Source organism: Pituophis catenifer, unplaced genomic scaffold, assembly GCF_029215685.1.
Source record: "Pituophis catenifer annectens isolate HBS135680 unplaced genomic scaffold, rPitCat1.0.hap2 SCAF_11, whole genome shotgun sequence".
Classification (NCBI taxonomy): Eukaryota; Metazoa; Chordata; class Lepidosauria; order Squamata; family Colubridae; genus Pituophis; species Pituophis catenifer.
In genome coordinates, this window is record NW_027256891.1 from 909,131 (window position 1) to 929,177 (window position 20,047).

The following is a 20,047-nucleotide window of genomic DNA, read 5'->3' on the forward strand; positions in this document are numbered from 1 at the left end:
TCCCTCCACTCACTCGTCAGTCGCCGCTTCTCTTCTTTCTTTGACTCAGGGGTTCCTTCCTCCCGCTTTCTTTCGACAATTAGAAGGTGTAAAAGTACCTTTTCTCGCTTTCTATTTCCACCGATGTTTCTTTTTCGATCTTCGCTTCCCTCTAAACAGCTGTCACCGTTTCTGGCCAGCCCGGGTGCATCTGCCAGGACCTTGTCCAGAAATGGAATTCTGGAAGCTGCCCAGAAACTGCCCAAGGCAGAAGTGAAGCTCAGGGGGATGTTTTGAAATTAGAATCTCATGGCTGCCCCTTTCAATGAGGATGACCAGGTCGTTTTTATCCCCCAGCCCCACCAGAACTTTCCCTCACAGTGGTCTTAACATGCTTTCCTCTGGTCCAGAGTTCGTAGAAAGCCATGCCAGCAGAATCTAGGCTGTTCAACGGCCACACTTTAATCTGCCTGTCTAGGGAGGGTTGTGAATATGCCTATCACCCAATTGGTCGATTCCTAAATCCTTCTCACCAATATCAACTGTTGCTAGGAAAACCACCATCCATTGCTTTCTATGAGGGCCAGGACTGGTTGAATGTGGACAGGTGCCAAGGATGACAGAGGCTTTAGCCCCTTGTCAAGTTGCACATGTGGCAGGCATTGAAGGTGGGGGTGTTCTTCTCCCACACTATTTCTGAGCTCAGCTCTGCCAGTCTCCCTGCGAGGGAGACCACGCAGCACATGGCAAGAGTGTCTTGCTGCTTTCTCTTGGACCTTTCCTCTGCCCCGTTGACCTGTCCGCTTGGCTATCTTACAAGGTTTTCCATTGCTTGGGGTTAAAAAAAAGAAACTGCCATAATTCTGGAACATCTCAAATTAGGAAGTGCTGCCAAGCCAGAGCACCCGCAAGTATCCCTTGGAGTATGCAGGATGGTTTTGCTATCTTCCAAAGGACTAAAACAACAGAAACCAACCTCCCGTAAAGCCAGCAATACATTTCTTTCCCAGTTCAACTCAACAGGCAGCTCTTATTTGTCAGACAGGGGATTCAGTTTATGGAAAACCATTGAGCAGCAGGAGCCCCAAAGATGTCCTCCTTCCATTCTAGGTCTGGACTGACCCCCCCTGATTTTCTTCACTCACTGTCTGAAATGTTACAGGTTGCAATTCCAAGAGACTTCTAGCAGTGGGACTTTTCAAAGTAATAAATAAATAAATAAATAAATAAATAAATAAATAAATAAATAAATAAATAAATAAATAAATAAATAAATAATTTTATTTCTATACCGCCCTTCTCCCGAAGAACTCAGGGTGGTGTACAGCCAATTTAAAAACACAAGACACAACAATAATTAAAAATTAAAATAATTAAATAAATTTGGCCGGATTAAAACCCCAAAAATTTAAAATACCCCAATTAAAATATTATGTTGATAGCCTGGCCTGGCGGAACAGCAGGGTCTTCAATGCGCAACAAAACACCCGGAGGTCGGAGATCTTACGTATTTCTGGGGGCAGTTCATTCCACAGGGCTGGGGCTCCCACAGAGAAGGCTCTCCCCCTGGGTGTCGCCAGCCGACATAACTTGGCTGATGGCACCCTGAGGAGACCCTTTCTTTGGGAGCGGACTGGTCGGTGGGAGGCTATTGGTGGCAGAAGACGGTCTCGAAGGTACCTGGGTCCTATGCCATGGAGCGCTTTAAAGGTGGTAACCAACACCTTGAATCGCACCCGGAAGACCACTGGGAGCCAGTGCAGCTCGCGCAGGAGGGGTGTCACGCGGGCACAACGGGTTGCACCCATAACCACCCGCGCGGCTGCATTCTGGACCAGTTGGAGCCTCCGAGTGCTCTTCAAGAGGAGCCCCATGTAGAGAGCATTACAATAGTCCAGCCGGGAGGTGACAAGGGCATGAGTGACCGTGCGCAGGGCGTCCCGGTCCAGAAAGGGCTGCAACTGGCGGATCAGGCGAACCTGATAAAAGGCTCCCCTGGCCACGGCCGTCATATGCTCTTCTAAAGACAGCCGTGCATCCAGGAAGACACCCAGATTGCGAGCCCTCTCTGTGGGGGGCAAAGATTCACCCCCAATAGTCAGCGATGACACCTGCTGACTATATCGGGACACCGGCAGCCACAGCCACTCGGTCTTGGACTGAGTCTGAGCCTGTTCCTCCCCATCCAGACCCATATATTGCTAACCATGAAAGATGGCTTGCTCGGCCTGCCTGAAGTCTCTAACTCTTCAGCCAATGTATGTGTGTAAAAGGTTACGTTGGAATCTCAGTCTTCTTATCTTTGGAATATTACAGATTGCGGTATGTGAAATCTCTTCTCTTGAGTAATAGGCAGTAGCAGCATTACTTAAATTTAGCCTCAAGACCTTGACACTAATTAATGATTACATAGTTATGCCTATGCCTAGGTAAATAACAAACATCAAAAGTTAGCAGATTATATATGTTTCAGCCTCCAAATACTCATGATAATATTAACACAAGAATTGGGGCATACAGTTATATGCACTGCACAAAATTTAATTTTACCCATTTGATAAGGAAGAAATCTCTCTTCTCCCTTTTTAATCTATCTGTAAGAAAATCCAACTTGTAATTTCTAGATATTGCTTCTGATGCAAACTTTGACTTTTTTTTTTTTTTTGCTTTTAAATGACTGATGATTACCAGGAGGTACAGAGTGGGCTGTGGAGAAACCCTCATTGATTAATTATATTGCTGTTTGTGGAAACTGAATTCCATATTTGGTTATATTTTTAACATTTGGATAGTGATTGCAGTTAAAGTCATTTGATAATATTTATTTATTTACAATATTTATAAAGCGACTTCTCTTATAACCAACTCCTGGCAGCCCCCAAGAATAAACTGGTCTTAGATCCCAGTTTGGGATCTTCTCAGTTGACCTGTTGCATTCCAGGCAAGTGGAGGCTGCTCTTATAGGCTTTTTCTGAGCAAGACGTTGTGTCCCCTGATCGATTCTGTGCCTGAAGTGGTTCAATTCTGGATGGCATCCAATGTCTTAAGTCTAGATGGCTTCCTTACTGAGAAATGTAAAGCTGGTCAGGCTCTGGAGAAGACCTTTCTTGACTGTGGAAACCTGGAATAATTTGGACTAGTGGACTGCCAAATGAAAGGGGCCCAGGTGAGCTTCCTCATTAGAACAACAGGTTGGACATGTTGCCATTTTGGCCTTAGTTTGTACTGCTTTTACATCATATTGTGGTGATTTTATATATTTCATCTTGTTTTACTTTTAATCCTATGTTCCACAACCCAAGTCATATTTTGTGAGCAAAGTGGCCATACAAATAGTATACATCAGTGATGGCTAACCTTTTCCGGACCAAGTGCCCAAAGCACGCATGTGTGAATGTTTTTTCAATGCAATGTGAGCATGGCCCCCGTGCATTCCACTTGCCCCCCTCTGCATGTGCGTTCCCCCCTGCATGTGCCCCACTCCCCCGCACATGCACGTGCCCCCTGCACCTGCCCCACCCTCCGCACATGTATGGCAGAGACCCGGTGACCAGCTGGCCAGTGGGAGGCATGCACGCATGCGTGGCAGAGCTGAACTGGGGCGATGGCTCACATGCCCACAGAGAGGGTGCTGCGTGCCACCTGTGGCACGTGTGCTATAGGTTCACCATCATGGGTATATATGTATGAATCTACCTAAATCTATACTTTAGCTATAGCTATATCATCTTTATCTAATTTATCTATTTCCCTTCTTTGTGTGTTTATTGGTAGCAACCTGGAAAACCGCATGGGATTGGAGTCTGAGCATAATAACACCCACTTATAAAAAAAGGTAAAAGGAAGATCATTGTTTGCCATTGGTTAATAAGCCTGCTGAGTACAATTCCTGCACACAGAACAACTGTGGAATAAATTCATGGACTGACCTGAGCTTGAACACTGGAAGAAGAGCCAACTGGCTGTAGGGCTGGTCTTCTACAGGCCAAACCTTGATCTAACAACATTGGGTTGAAAAATATGCAACCAATATTAGAGGAACTTTCACGCAGCCTTTGTGGCTTGGATTCAAGAAATCATCCATAGACAAACTTAAGAAGAATTCATATGTAAAAGCCCAGAGCTTAGAGTCAAGGTGTCAAACCTGGCCCCGTTTACACTCTCAACTTCATTGGTACTCCAGGTTACTTTTAGTAAAAGCACAGCCAGAACTAAGAGTTTCAGTGCAAAAATCCCCTAATTTGCTTTCCTTTCTCTGATCCACCCCCCATCCTTGTTCTCTCCCCATTGTCCAGCCCAATTCGAAGGAGATGTTTTGGTAACTGTCCCTGCAACGGCTGGTTAGATGGAGAGGTGTTACATTCCATTCCCAGGTCCACAGCCTTGGGAGTCTCCTGATGACACAAAGATTGCTTTTGGTTTCCCCCATCTTTCCACAGCTCCCCCCCCCACCCCCACCCCCCCCCATGACTTATGACAGACTGGCATCTAGCAAAGCATAGTTGCGAGCAAAGGACAGCAGCTCTGACAGGTGGCATTAAGGAATGCCAACTCAGAGAGCTAATAGAATTTAGACTGGCATCTTTATTATTTAACTTTTGTATAAACACCTTCGTTACTGCTCCCCCGCCCCCAAATTGGTACATAAACATAACTTCTACTCCCCAATGAAGTTCTATTTTCTGTGGTGCTGGTTGGTCTTAAGTGAGATTCATCTACTTTTACAGCAATCCACAAACACAGAAGCCTAGGTTACAGTATGATCAAAACATTTATCTAGAACATAAACAAGAATAATAGGGTTGGAAGGGACCTTGGAGGTCCTGTAGTCCAACCTTCGGCCTATGGTAGGAGATCTTATTTCACTCCAGACAAATGGCTGTCCCGTCTCTTCTTGAAAACCTCCAGTCATAGTTTAGCCTCTGGGACTCTTATCTTCTTTGTGCTTCTTTTCTGCAGTTTTTCTAAGGTCTCTCTCAACATCTTTTCCATATCTTTGTGACCAGAACTGGATGCAGTATTCCAAATGTAGATTTACCAGTGCAGTATAAAGTGTTACTATCACTTCTCATGATCTTGATACTGTCCTTGTATTAATGCTGCCTAGGAATGTATTAATTCAGGTTTTTTTGAAGCTGCAGTACATTGCAGGCTCCTTTTTAAGTGCTGGTTTACTAGGACCCCATGATCTCTCTCATAGTTGTTGTTATTAAGTCAGGTACTACCTAGTCTATGTGAATTTGGGTTTTCTTTGCCTAGGGCCTGACTTTTCTTGCCACTGAATTGCATTTTGCTGGACAAATCTTCTGAATCTCGAGTCTATCATCTAAAGTGTTAGCTATTCCCCCAGCCTGGTGTCATCTGCAAATTTTATGAGTTTCTCTTCTATCCCCTCATCTAGATCATTTAGGAAGAGACTGAAGAGTCCTCCTGGGCCTAAGGCAGAACCTTGGGGCTCCTCACTGCATGCTTCCCTCCATTTAGATGCAATTTCCATTGAGGACAACCTGTTGAGTGTGGTTGGTCAGCCAGTTCCAAACCCATCTGGTGGTGGTGACTATCTTTCCCACGTTATTCCGTCTTACCAAGAAGTCGGCTGTTGTCCACTTTGTCAAAATCTCCGCAAAGCACACCAGGAGCAATTAAATGAGTATGAACCGGAAAAAACGGAAACCTTTCAAGACAGTCTTTTGCCTCACTTAGAAGCAAAATGCACGAAACTGAGGGAGTGCTGCTTGCTTAGGAGAACATTTGCAGACCATTACTTTGCTATCTCTGGGGCACCCAAAGAAACCCCAAAATATAGAAGAGCCTCAACATCATCATGTTTTAATGTGTTACCAACAGGGGTATTGGAAGGGAGCTGTTAAAAGTCCATTATGAGGACTTTGAGAAATTGAAACCATCTCTCCTTTGCTTCTCTGCTATGCCCTGCCTGATATTGAGGAGGAGTGCAAGGTCTCTCTTCTCTAACTACGAGGGCACCGAGTTATTTCCCAGGCCGTTTCATCTTCAATACCAATGCTCAGAGCAGAGTAATCTATTTTTTTTAAACGTTTTTAAATCTTATTATGCTGCATGCAGAACCTGAAACAGCAGATTGATAAGCATTATGTTCATCTGTTAGCTGACAGGGGTTTTTCTTCTTCTTTTTTTCCTATCCCCAGTGGATTAATTTTATGATTTTCTAAATTCATTTACATACTTCTCATGCAATCTTGTTTTACTAGTTATCAAAATGATGTTGATCATATAAAGTAATCAAGCTTTGCAACACAGTCCAGACAGGAATCACAGCCAGATTAGCATCAACATGGAGTGAAGGAAGCAGTGGGGTTCTCTCAGGCCCAGGAGGACTCTTCAAAATCTTCATCAACGATCTAGATGAAGGAATAGAAGAGGAACTCATCAGATTTGTAGACAATACCAAGCTGGCAGGAATAGCCAACACTTTATAACATAGCCTCAAAATCCAGATGGATCTCAAAAGACTTGAACTTTGGGCCCTCTCCAACAACATGAAATTTAATGTGGAGAAAAGCAAGGTTTTACAACTAGGCAAGACAAACCAAATGTACAAGTACAGATTAGGCAAAACCTGGCTCAAAAACAGTAACCGTGAGAGGGACCTTGGAGTCTTAGTGAACAATCACTTAAATATGAGCCAGCAGTGTGTGTTAGCAACCAAAAAAACCAACACAGTCCTAGGCTGCATTAACAGAGGGATAGAATCAAGATCATGTGAAGTGTTGATTCCACTTTATAATGCCTTAGTAAGATCACACTTGGAATACTGCATCCAGTTTTGACCACCATAATGTAAAAAAGATGTAGAGACACTGGAAAGAGTGCCTAGAAAAGCAACAAAGATGATCGGGGGACTGGAGGCTAAAACATATGAAGAACAGTTGCAGGAACTGGGTTTGTCTAGTTTAATGAAAAGAAGGACTAGGGGTGACATGATAGCAGTCTTCCAATATCCCAGGGGCTGCCACAAAGAAGAGGGGGTCAACCTGTTCTCCAAAGCACCTGAGGGTAGGACAAGAAGCAACAGATGGAAACTAATCAAAGAGTGAAGCAGCCTGGAACTAAGGAGAAATTTCCTGACAGTTAGAGCAATTAATCAGTGGAATGACTTCCCTCCAGATGTTGTGGTTGCTCCAACACTGGAGGCTTTTAAGAAGAGACTGGACAGCCGCTTGCCTGAAATTGTATAAGTTTTCCTGCCTGAGCAGAGGGTTGGATTAGAACGTCTCCAAGGTCCCATCCAACTCTGTTATTCTGTTATTAGTTCTACTTATTGTCAGGACCTTACATTAACAGGACCTTGCAAATCTGAAAGTACACCTCTCCCCTTTGCAAGAAACGAAGAGGGGTCCCATCTGAGCTGCTTGCCTGCCCCACGTTCCTGCTGCAGGCTGGCCTGCCTTTCATCTGCCTGTTCCTTGGCTGCATCTGTTCCCCCATCTCTCAAAGTCATTCCCAGACACCGTTACAAATGTTATATTTTGTTTACCCTTTTTAACAGCTAAGGTTGTCCTTATTGGGTTGGTTGTTAATTTTGTTTTATGTTGTTTTTCTCTTCTCTACGACCATAATAAAACTCTTTCTCCTTCTTTCATTAAATCCATGGTTCATAACAGGCGTGCTTGTCTTCCAGAAAACCAACATTCCAATGTATATAAGGAGCCCATGTAATACCTGGTGCACACTCTATGTGCGTGTGTGTGTGTGTGTGTGTGTGTGTGTGTGCTTGCACAAGTGCTTTCAAGTCATTGTTGATGCCTGAGGACTGCAAGATTTTACAAGTGGTTTGTCACTGCTTCCTTCTAAAGTCTGGGAAGAGGTGACCAGGTCACATCACTAGATCAATCTAGCTGTGATCAATACTTGACTAGTGCATTGCAAAGTGTGCACCAGGAATTAGACAGGCAGATGCTCTCTAGAAATCAGATGTCCAACCTCCCCTCAGCTCAAACCCAATTGGTCAGTGTCCAGTCGAGTGGAGAAGAGTAGCTTAGTCTCAATCCATCAGAGCTTGCCTGTCTCTTTCTCCATTATCACTAAAAATGTGATCATAGATCTTTCTTATACCAGGACTTGTGTTGGGAACAGACAGAAAGCACAATTTTAAAACTGAAACAGTTAAGGTGAAATTAGGCCCCCTCCACAAATGGTGTGAGGGTGAGACAGAGGCTGTGTCATTCCCCTAAAACAGGTCAGGGCTGTCATGGAGCTGTAATTATTGGATGTACTTTCAAGACCTCAGCCAGCACGGAGAAGAAGGAAGAGAAAGTCTTAAACACTATCCAGGAATAAAAGTTAAAATGACAATAGAGAGAGCAGAATCCAAGTTACATCCAAGAAACTGCACCAGCTAGTTCTGGGCAATGAACTTCTCCTCCATTTTTCTAGAGGTATTTGTTCTCTTTGCTCAAAGGGATTTTGCCTTTGAAACATCTTTCAAAGGAAAAACAAATTTGGGTAGAATTCTCACTGCTTAGGTGGGATGTTTCTGCACTTATTTAGTGACAAGGTGTTTTGAGAATTTCACCCAAATTATGTGTTCTGAAAGAAATTTGAAGGATAATTTATCTTTTATTACTGAATGAAAACTACTCAAAGAAAAATGGGGGTGGGGGGAAAGTATGCTTAAGATCAGTGTTTCTCAACCTTTCTAACTTCAAGATTTTATTGATTTATTTTTATTTATTTGTTCAACTTGTATGCCGCCTTTCTCCGAAGACTCAAGGCGGCTCACAATGCATTTAAAAACCATATATAAAAACATTAAAAATTAAAACATTAAAAACAATTAAAACCCATTCACACCATTCATGGCCGGATCTCACAAGATCGCAAGAGCGAGATCAACAGCCCCAGGCCTGCTGGAAAAGCCAGGTCTTCACCGCTTTTCGGAAGGCCAATAGGGTGGGGATGGTCTGGACTTCAGGAGGTAACTGGTTCCAGAGAGCCGGGGCAGCCACAGAGAAGGCCCTCCTCTGCAGGCCCACCAGCCGGCATTGTTTAGCTGACGGGACCCGGAGGAGACCAATTCTGTGGGATCTTACCGGTCGCTGGGAGCTATGCAGCAGAAGGCGGTCTCGAAGATAACCTGGCCCTGAGCCATGTAGGGCTTTAAAGGTAATAACCAACACCTTGAATTGTGACCGGAGACCAATAGGGAGCCAGTGCAGCTCACGGAGGATTGGTGTAATGTGGGAGTACTTAGGTGCACCCACGACCGCTCAAGCGGCTGCATTCTGGACCAACTGTAGTCTCCAAACACTTTTCAAGGGTAGCCCCATGTAGAGCGTGTTGCAATAATCTAACAGTGAGGTGACAAGGTTTTATAACCTTGTCACCTTATACATCTTATAACTAAGATGTGTGAGTTTCAACTCCCAAAATTTGCAGGCGTCAGTTCTGGGAGTTGAAATCCACACACGGAACGTGGAGAAATGCTGCTGTAGCTAAAGAGCCGACTAGCCCCCTGAGTGGAATGAGCCAGGCCAGGAAACACACTGGCCCCTAGAACGTTGTAAGAGGCTCATTGGGTGATTTGGGGTCAGTTCCTTTCTCTTTCTTGGTTGCATGTAGGCTGCTTGAGCTCTCAGAAAAGAAGACAGACAAATGCAAAAATAAATGGCATTCATTTCAGAATCAAGATCAGGATCTATGGAGCAGAGGCTGCCATATTCCTTAGGAACCTTCCCTAGATTGCTCCTGGGCAACTTGTCCTTGGGGGGATCAAGTTTAATAGCTCTTCTAATATTGGAGCTAGTTATGTTCCCGATGTATTTCTGAAAACCCATTTAAAAACTGTGACGCATTCTCTGGCTTGGAAACTGGTGACCTGAAAATCTATTGACTCCTATGCTAGCCTCGAGATCCACTGGAAATTTTTATCTTGACAGCCTTTCATCTGAAGGCTTCTCCAGCTCTCCTCCAGGAAGGCTTTCTCCCCATTGTAGTTTTTCCTCCATTAAGAACTGATAGATTGCAGCCACATTTTTCTTTCTCTTGTGGTCAGTTTCTATATTAATATTGTCAACTGTCCAACTAGTGAATCCAAAACAAGGAAACACTCTCAGGAGACCTGAATTCTCAAAAGTAAAACTTAACTGGATACACCATATTGGTACTGAAGAAACAAAACCAGCTCTGAGTTTTTCCACGCAAATGCTTGCCTAGTTAAACAATATTGTCCCCTTCTCCCCACCCCTGGGTGATCACATTGTCCAATTAAGAGACATCCTTTTGTTATGGGAACAGTCCATCCTATTCTCAAGCACCTACAGTGGTGACCTTGATGGTTTCCATGTTCTCCTGATCTCCACATTCCATTTCCCCCTTCTCTCCCCCCAGTTCATTGGTAAGTTGAAAAGCATTTGGGTTTGAAAGAAACAAAGTAGTTCTATCTTGACAAATGCCCAGTTTAATGCCCAGTTAAGGGTTTTTTATGACCCCTCTTACTTTTATCTATTGCTGTTTTAATACATACATACATACATACATACATACATACATACATACATACATAGTGTTTTTCTATCGAAGCACCTGGTCTACCCCAATATGGGAGGGAGCATACTGCTTCCCTTCTGCCTTTCAGCTCCAATACAGGAGCCCTCAAGCAGTCGCATTCACAACAAACTATTTTATACCAAATTTATATTTGCTGATAAAGAAATAAAGGGAGACTAGTATAGATCTATTTCAAGCTATTTAGCTCTCATCAGCTAGCCATACCCTTACTCGGATTTGAACTTGGAGTAAGGGTATGGCTAGCTGATGAGAGCTAAATAGCTTGAAATAGATCTATACTAGTCTCCCTTTATTTCTTTATCAGCAAATATAAATTTGAGATACATACATACATACATACATTTCATATAAAGGAAACAAGAAATAAAGTTATATAACACAGAGTGAAGATGACCCTCAGACTTTTCTTCTGAATGTGGGTTATATGAATTGAGAACAAAACAAATCACTTTCTGTGTCTGTCAGGAGTTGAATGAAATGGTAGAAATCCAACATACATTTGAATGAAATGAGTCAAGAATCCTTGGACTAATGGACTAAACATTCATTGGACTAATGATTAATAGAGAAAGGAATTAAGAATGAAAAGTCTATGGAGATTCTATGGAGATTCTCAGTCATCCAGATCACAATTATCCCAAAGGTCCTTTTTCAAGAGACAACTGGACTTTCTTGTTTTTCTTTGAAGATGTTTGGCTTCTTATCCAAGAAGCTTCTTCAGCTCTGACTGGATGGTGGGGAATGGAAGGATTTATATTCCTTGCAGACAGCTGGTCATTTGTATTTTGTTAGAGAGCTGTTGAGGCCACTTGGAAATTTATCTGTGTCCTCACGGTTATTGTTCTTCATTAATTATTTATTGAGAACAATAAACAAAGCAACGTTGTCATTCCATACACTGCAGGAATATCTGAAATGCTTAGGAGGATCTTCAACCAACACAATGTACACGCACACTTTAAATCCAAGAATACTCTAAGGCAGAAGCTTGTCCAAACTGAGCAACATGGTATATGCAGTACAGTGCAATGAGACATGTGCAGATCTGTACATTAGGGAAACAAAACAACCACTTCACAAATGCATGGCACAAAATAGGAAAACAAACTCTTCAGGACAAGTTTCAACAGTCCATCTGCATTTAAAAGACAAAGCCCACTCTTTTGAAGACAGAAAACTCCACATTTTGGACAGAGAGGACTGCTGGTTTGAAAGGGGGTCAAAAAGGTCATCTATGTCGTCTCTTCTCTCTCAACAGAGGGGGAGGGATACAACATTATCAATCTCCTGTCTACAACACAGTCCTTTCAACAGTTCCAAGGAGGCTTCACACCCATTTGCACCACTCAAGTAACTCCGAGGACACAGGCAAACCTCCAAATGGCCTCAATGACTCTCTAAAAGAATGCAGACAACCAGCTGTCTGCAAGGAATATAAATCCTTCCATTTCCCCACCATCCAGACAGAGCTGAAGAAGCTTCTTGGATGAGAAGTAAAACGTCTTCAAAGGAAAACAAGAGAGTCCAGTTGCCTCTTGAAAAAAGCACCTTTGAGATAAGAATGAAAAGGAATACTCAACAGTATGCTTTCTCCTTTCTTCCCATGATTTGAACTTTGCCCATCGTTGGTACTTTAAAGAGCAGATTCAGGAGGTTTCCATCTTAGACTCTGGGGGCTTTTGGAAAAGAAGAGTCAGAAGCATCAGCTGGGACAGCTTGGGTATTGCAGGCATGTCTGCCATTCTCAGGTGAGGAAGGTGTGGGCGAGGCAATTATTTCTGCCTTCCTTTAGCTTGTTGCATGAGAAATGTGCCCTCCCCTGTGACCTGGGTGAGAAGGTGTGTCTTTCTTTGCGGGGTGTGGAGAGAGGGCTAGGGTAAATGTTTGGTTTGAGAAGGGACCTTCCAAGTCATAGATCCTGAATGCTTGGGAGAAATTATGGATGCTAATTCTATTAGCAAGACGGAATGCAGAATAAAAAGGCCCAGTTAATCTGCTTCAGCTTGGACCTCTTACTGATTCCCACAAGGTGAAGATATTTGGAAGATGTCTTTGGGAATGATGTAGGAATGGAAAATTTGATACAAAAGAAGCCAAGATTTGAGTTTCAACATTCCAGCTGTCTACTTAAGAACTTACACAGAACACTTAACAGTAGCCCTACCGGTTGCTCCAAGGCCTGTACATCATGGACAGACACTGTCTATTGCTCTAAATGGTGCAACCTTCTTGGTTGGGGCAGGATAATATATCCAGAGGAATAAGTGAACACACGATGGCCTGTTTGTCTAAGGTTATGCTACTACCTCTTCCCTAGTGTTAGAAATAAAATTATACCAGGGCACTGTGTTTGTGATTGCAATATGCATATGAGTAGCATTCCCCCATTCTTGCTTGCTTGCACTTTACTCTCTAAATGGCAGCCACTTTGGGGTGAGCAGAGTGAGCTGCTTTTTCCAATTCTTCCATTTTTTCATTTTATTTTATTACTTCTACACAAACTATAATTCATTGATATAAAACTCTCAACCATTTGATGCAGCAACAAATTCTTGAACCAGAGCTAGGAGATCTATGTGGTCATCTCAGGCACATAAAAAATTGAAATGCAACAAAAGCGCGCACACACACACACACACACACACACACACACACACACACGGATATTCAGTGTCTGAAAATAAAGGAATTTCTTTCCCCTCAAGAACAGGTGTGGAAAATACTCTGTGTAAAACCTTGTGTGGGGGAGTGACACAATCAGACCTGTATCTGGATCTTTCTGCTCGGAGAGATGCTCCAGAAAGCTGCCAGCCCCTGCCTCCTTCTATAGGCCCCACCTTAGGGATTCAATAGAGAGAAAGAAAGGAACATTTCTGTGGGGAGGAGGCTGTCTCCTCTGTGAAAATTATTTATTTATACCTTGATTGCATGAATAAGCCACCTTTCATAAAAACATTTCAAACTTGCATATAATTTAAAACAAAGGGAAAACATGACAAGCCCAAATACCCAATCTGTACAGTGGGGAAAGAAACTGTCTTTATTTCCTTCCACTCCAATGTCTTGTGGGAAAACAGCCAGTTTTCCAAAGCCAGTCAGGATGGCTTTGCTCTCTTTGACTTTGACTTTTATTTGATTTGTATACCGCCCTTCTCCCGAAGGACTCAGGGCGGTGAACAGCCAACAATAAAATACATACATACAAAATTTAAAAAACAGAACTAAAATAGAATTAAATAATTTGGCCCAGACAGATTAAAACCCCAATCAATTTAAAACAGATTTAAACTTTGAAAATTAAAAGATATTGAAAATAGTAAAATAGTAAAATTGTTTAAAAAGAGGGAGAAAGTTAGGCCAGGCCCGCCTGGTGAAATAAAAAGGTCTTTAGAGCGCAGCGGAAGGTGCGCAGATCCGGGATCCTCTGTATCTCCGGGGGGAGCTCGTTCCAGATAGTAGGTGCCCCCACAGAGAAAGCTCTCCCCCTGGGGGCCGCCAGTCGACATTGTTAGGCCGACGGCACCCAGAGGAGCCCCTCTCTATGAGACCGTACCGGCTGGTGGGAGGCTATTGGTGGTAGTAGGCGGTCCCGCAAGTACCCAGGCCATGGAGCGCTTTAAAGGTGGTAACCAAACCTTGAAGCGCACCCAGAAGACTACCGGGAGCCAGTGCAGCTCGCACAGGAGGGGTGTTACATGGGAGCGCCATGTCGCTCCCATTACCACCCGTGTGGCCGCACTCTGCGCCAGTTGGAGCCTCCGGGTGCTCCTCAAGGGGAACCCCATGTAGAGAGCATTACAATAGTCCAGGCGGGAGGTGACGAGGGCATGAGTGACTGTGCGTAAGGAGTCCCAATCCAGAAAAGGACGCAACTGGCGAATCAGGCGAACCTGATGAAAAATCCTCCCGGTCACGGCCGTCAAGTGCTCTTCTAAAGACAGCCGTGAATCCAGGAGGACACTCATGTTGCGCGACCTCTCCGTGGGGGCCAATGATTCGCCCCCAATAGTCAGTGATGGCACCAACTGACTATATCGGGACGTCAGAAACCACAGCCACTCGGTCTTGGATGAGTTGAGCCTGAGCCTATTCCTCCCCATCCAGATCCGCACGGCCTCCAGGCACCGGGACATCACTTCAAGGGCATCGTTGGGGTGGTCTGGGGTGGAGATGTACAGATGGGTGTCATTAGCGTACTGGTGGTACTTCACCCCGAAACCATGGATGATCTCGCCCAGCGGCTTCACATAAATGTTGAACAGGAGGGGCGAGAGGACTGACCCTTGCGGCACCCCACATATGAGGGGCCTTGGAGTCGACCTCTGCCCCCCTGTCAACACAGACTGCGACCGGTCAGAGAGAAAGGAGGAGAACCACTGCAACACAGTGCCTCCTATCCCTAACTCTTCCAACCGGTGCAGCATGATACCATGGTCGATGGTATCAAAAGCCGCTGAGAGATCTAATAGGACCAGGACAGAGGAGCACCCCCTGTCCCGAGCCCTCCAGAGATCATCTACCAATGCGACCAATGCCGTTTCCGTGCTGTACCTGGGCCTGAAGCTCGACTGGCACGGATCCAGATACGTCGTTTCATCCAGGTGCTGGGGGAACTGTTGTGCAACCACACTCTCAACAACCTTCACCACAAAGCGAAGGTTGGAGACCGGACGATAGTTTACCAACATTGCCGGGTCCAGGGAAGGCTTCTTGAGGAGAGGCCTCACCACCGCCTCTTTCAAGGCGGCGGGAAAGTCACCCTCACCCAACGAAGCATTTATAATCCCCTGGAGTCAGCTTCGCGTCACCTCCCGGGAAGCCAGCACTAACCAGGAGGGACACAGGTCCAATAAACAAGTGGTTGCGTTCAGTCTGCCCAGAATCCTGTCCATGTCCTCAGGGGTCACAGGATCAAACTCATCCCAGATAACATTCTCAAGACTTGCCCCAGTCCCTCCCCCTGAGACTACCCAGTCAGAGTCCAGATCGTCCCGAATCTGAGTGATTTTGTCATACTGATACTGAGCAAAATCCTTCGCTCTACCCTCCAAGGGGTCCTCCCGCGCTTCCTGGTGGAGCAGGGAGTGGGTCACCCTAAAGAGGGCGGCCGGGCAGTTATCTGATGATGCAATAAGAGCAGCAAAATAACTACATTTTGCTGCTTTTATCGCCACTAGGTAATTCCTAATATGGGATCTTACTAGTGTCTGGTCAGATTCAGAAAGACTGGCCCTCCAATTACTCTCTAGGCGTCTTTTCCGGCGCTTCAACTCCCTCAGCTCCTCAGAGAACCAAGGAGCCAACTGAGATTGGTGCCGGGTCAGAGGCCACAAAGGCACAACCCAATCCAGAGCTCCAGCGGCCGCCCTATCCCAGGCGGCCACTAGGTCTCTAGTCGAGGCGTGTGCCAGAGCCTCAGGGAATGGCCCAAGCTCCATCTGGAACCTATCAGGTTCCATCAGGCGCCTGGGGCGGAACCATCTTACCGGCTCCGCCTCCCTGCAGCGGGGTGCAGCAGTTCAAAAGTTGAGATGAAGAAGAGAATGATCTGACCATGACAAGGGCTCAGTGACTATATCCCCTATCTCAAGATCACTCAACCACTGTCCAGAGACAAAAACCAGATCCAGCGTGTTTGCCCCCGTGTGGGTAGGGCCGTGAATTAACTGGTTCAGGTCCATAGCTGTCATGGAAGCCATGAACTCCCAAGCCACCTCAGACGTCTCACCCATGGACGGCAGGTTGAAATCCCCCATGACCATAAGCCTGGGGGTGTCAACCGCCACCGCGGTGATGACGTTGAGTAGCTCGGGCAGGGCTGTTGCCACGTGGCAGGGAGCCAGGTACGTGATCAGCAAACCCATCTGAGCCCCATGACCCCATTTCACAAGGAGGGATTCACAGCCGGCCGTCTGAGGAACAGTGGCCTCCCTCAGTCTCAGACCTTCTTTAATAATAATCGCTACCCCCCTGCCCCTCCCCTGTGACCTCGGCTGATGGAATGCTTGGAAACCTGGCGGGCACATTTCAACGAGGGGAACCCCCCCCTCCTGGCCCAACCAGGTCTCCGTAATACCTGCCAGGTCCGCACCCCCCTCCTGAACAAGATCACAAATGAGGGGGGCTTTATTTACTAAGGACCTGGCATTGCACAGCATCAGCCAAAGGCCCGGGTCCTGAGGGTCTAAGCAACCTGGGGGGTGAGTGGAGCCTTGGGGGCCGGAGCATGCCACCGCTTGAAGACAGCGAGTGCGCACTCCCCTAACACGATGTGGCCCCCTGCTCCTGCCATATCTACCCCTCCCACCTACAGTATTGATGTTCAGAACACTATCCGGACGAGCTCTAACCCCCCCTCGACCCCGGGTCCCCCATCCCCCATGCTGCACTTCATGGCCAGACCCGACCCTCCCCCTTGTGGGTTATCCCCCATATCCACAACCCGAGTTCCAATCTGACCCTCCCCCTCCCTGGGACCCCTTAAAAATTTGACTAAAAATTTCCATAGAAAACCCCTCAATCCCCTAGTTTTCACATGCCACCTCGCTGGGTCCCAAAACCCGTCCTTGAGGTGGGCCCGCGATAGTGAGGAGGGCCACATCTGCGAGAGGGGGGAATCTCACAGTGCAAGAAGATCCGCTGTCGTGTACATCCCCAAGTGCAGTGATGGAGGCACCGAGCTCAAACAGGAGACTTTACAAAAGATGTAACACAGCCATTTGATCATTGATGTACTATTGGTATCTCTGCTGTCCTCTCATCATCCCCATTTGAACAGAATCGCATGCAAAGCACAGAAGGAACCTTTCCGTTTTTCTAAACGATTTGAACAGATGCATACCCACCCGTGCATTTTAAAGTGTATCTTCTACTGAGCAATTCTTGTTTTTCATGAAGCTGGACATAGAGGCAGGCTTAAGGGGGAAGAATGGAGGCTTGTGCTTAGAATGGGAAAGCAGGGATTAGCTGGATAAGAATGATAGCCTAGCAAGCAAGGATCAAATGTAAAACTCAAGGTGCCTCCTGGGAAAAAAGAAAGGAGTGGGGGGTTGTCTCTATGTGTCTCCTTTTCTGGAACAATTTTCCACCAAAACTGCTCATCTTCATTTTCAAGAGAAAGCATATCTCCTTGGCATTGATCTTTTTTTTTTTCTCATTTGTTGCCAAGCAGAGTGCCGAAGAATGCCTCTGAATTGCACAGGAAGATATTTTTAAGAAATGAAAAGAGCATTTGCCCCGGGAAAAAAAGTTAACCCAGGACTAGAGTAAAAGGTGTACCTTGGAGATGTTGATATCTTCTGATCAGTAGATATTTTTTTTTGACTGGTGGGAGCCCACCATGCCCACAATTTTATAAGAAGAATAGAAATAAATTTTTAAAATGATAGCAATAAGGGCCCCTAATTATTGCTTAAAGCATTGTAAGCCGCCCTGAGTCTCCGGAGAAGGGCGGCATATAAATCAAATTAAAAAAAAAAAAAAAAAAGAATATTTAGTTAGGAGATCAAGACCAGTGATTAATATGCTACAGAAACAGCAAACATTCCAAGTCAATTTAAGTAAAGTCAAGCAACCACAAATAAGTGAAAGATTAAGACAATAAGAAGGTAGCCATTACTAATAAGCCAAATTTGCTGTTTCTTTAGCAGTGCCGGTTGAATAGTTTATTTCTTCTCATGTTCCAAATCTTGATATTTCTCATTGGCCCCAGAACATGAATACACGTAGTCCTTGCTTATCAAAGCTAAGAGATCAGGAACTTCATTGCTAAATGAGACTGTCATAAGCTGCAGAGAAGACTAAGATGTCTCCTCTGGGACAATTATTTATTGATACCTCTTAGGACAGCGGTTGTGGCAGTCTCAAATGCATCCTTAGGCGAATCCTATGAGGTTGCAACATCCCACAGTCATGTATTCATCCTGGTAATCACCTACCAAGTGTTGACTCTACTTGTCAGAAGCCATGGGTGAAGATCACAAACGGCAATCAGGTGACCATGGGATACTGCAATGCCATAATTGCAATTGAGAAAACTCGAGCCTCGGAATTTTATTTTGTTCGGGGTGTTACTTGGAACCCTGACACCAGGTGCTAAGCAGCCAAATCATGGTCCTGTGACTGTGAGGTTTCTACAAAGCCCACAACTATGAAGAGCCACCATAACTCTTCCTTGTCCAGCTCTGCCATAACTCTGATCAGAAACTCAGTGCACATCAGGACAATTGCTCCCTTCATGATCAAGATCTATGACTTCATTAGAAACAATTCTGTTGTTTTCAGACTTCCCAGATGGTGATGCACTATTAACAAGGAGCTAGGAAATCTTGGTATCTTCCATGTCTTCATGATTCATTTTTTTGTAGCTCGCCCAACATAAAGAGCTCTGAACGATGGGGAAGTTGTAAGAGCATAGAACCAAAAAGCTGGAAGGCAGCTGGGAGGTTTTCTAGGCCAGGGATTGGATCTCCAACCCCAGCCCATGATCCACTGTTGGGCCACATTTGGAACCAGACCTTGGAAGTGGTGGGCAAGTGCATAAAGCTGCATTTGTGAAAAATGTGTGTATGTGTGTATGTGCACAACCATCTCCCTGCAACTGCTACCACTGGCTCCACTGGTCCACCGAGCTGGAAAGGCTGGAAATCTCTGTTCTAGGTCAACCCTCTGCTCAAGGCAGGAGCCTTATACTTTCCCAGTCAAATGGTTGTCCAGTCTATTTTGGAAAACCTCCAATTACGGAGTACCCACAGCTCTGGGAGGTAAGCTATTCCATGGATTAACTGTTCTCACTGTCCAAAATAATTAAAAAGTTTCTTTCAATATGTAAAGAAGAAGAAGAAAGTCAAGTAGATAATCAGTACACTAGTGGGAGAAGATGGCAAGGAGGTGACGGGCGATAGGGACAAAGAGGAGCTGCTTAACTCATTCTCTGCATGCGTCTATGCAATGTCTCAATAGCACTACCGTAAAAGATAGGAATACACATCAAAACGCAATGGTAAGGCAACACCTATCCACTCTAGATGAGTTCAAATCACCTGGACCAGATAGATTACATCCCAGAGTTCTGAAGGAGCTGGCAGAAGTGCTCTTGGAACCATTAACCCATATCTTTCAAAGATCCCGGAGAACCGGGGAAGTACCAGATGACTGGAAAAGAACTGATGTAGTTCCCAGCTTCAAAAAAAAGGAGGAAAACGGATCCAGAAAACTACAGACCAATCAGCCTGACATCAATTCCTGGGAAGATGGTGGAAAAGATACTCAAGCAACATTACTTTTGTTTCAGTGGAAACCAGTTTACTACAAAAAATAAACCAAAATCCTTACTTTCCAATCAAAAGAGTTTTGGAAGTCTTCAGTGAATATCAGCTGACTTTTAGCTCATGGCTAAGGAATAAAAAAAAATAGCTTGCTACAAAATCTGGTGGCTCTGCAGTTCTTGGGCCTGGACTTTGAGTGAATTATTAATCAATTGTGAGGGATCTGACAACGTGTCCAATGCTCCAGTTACCCT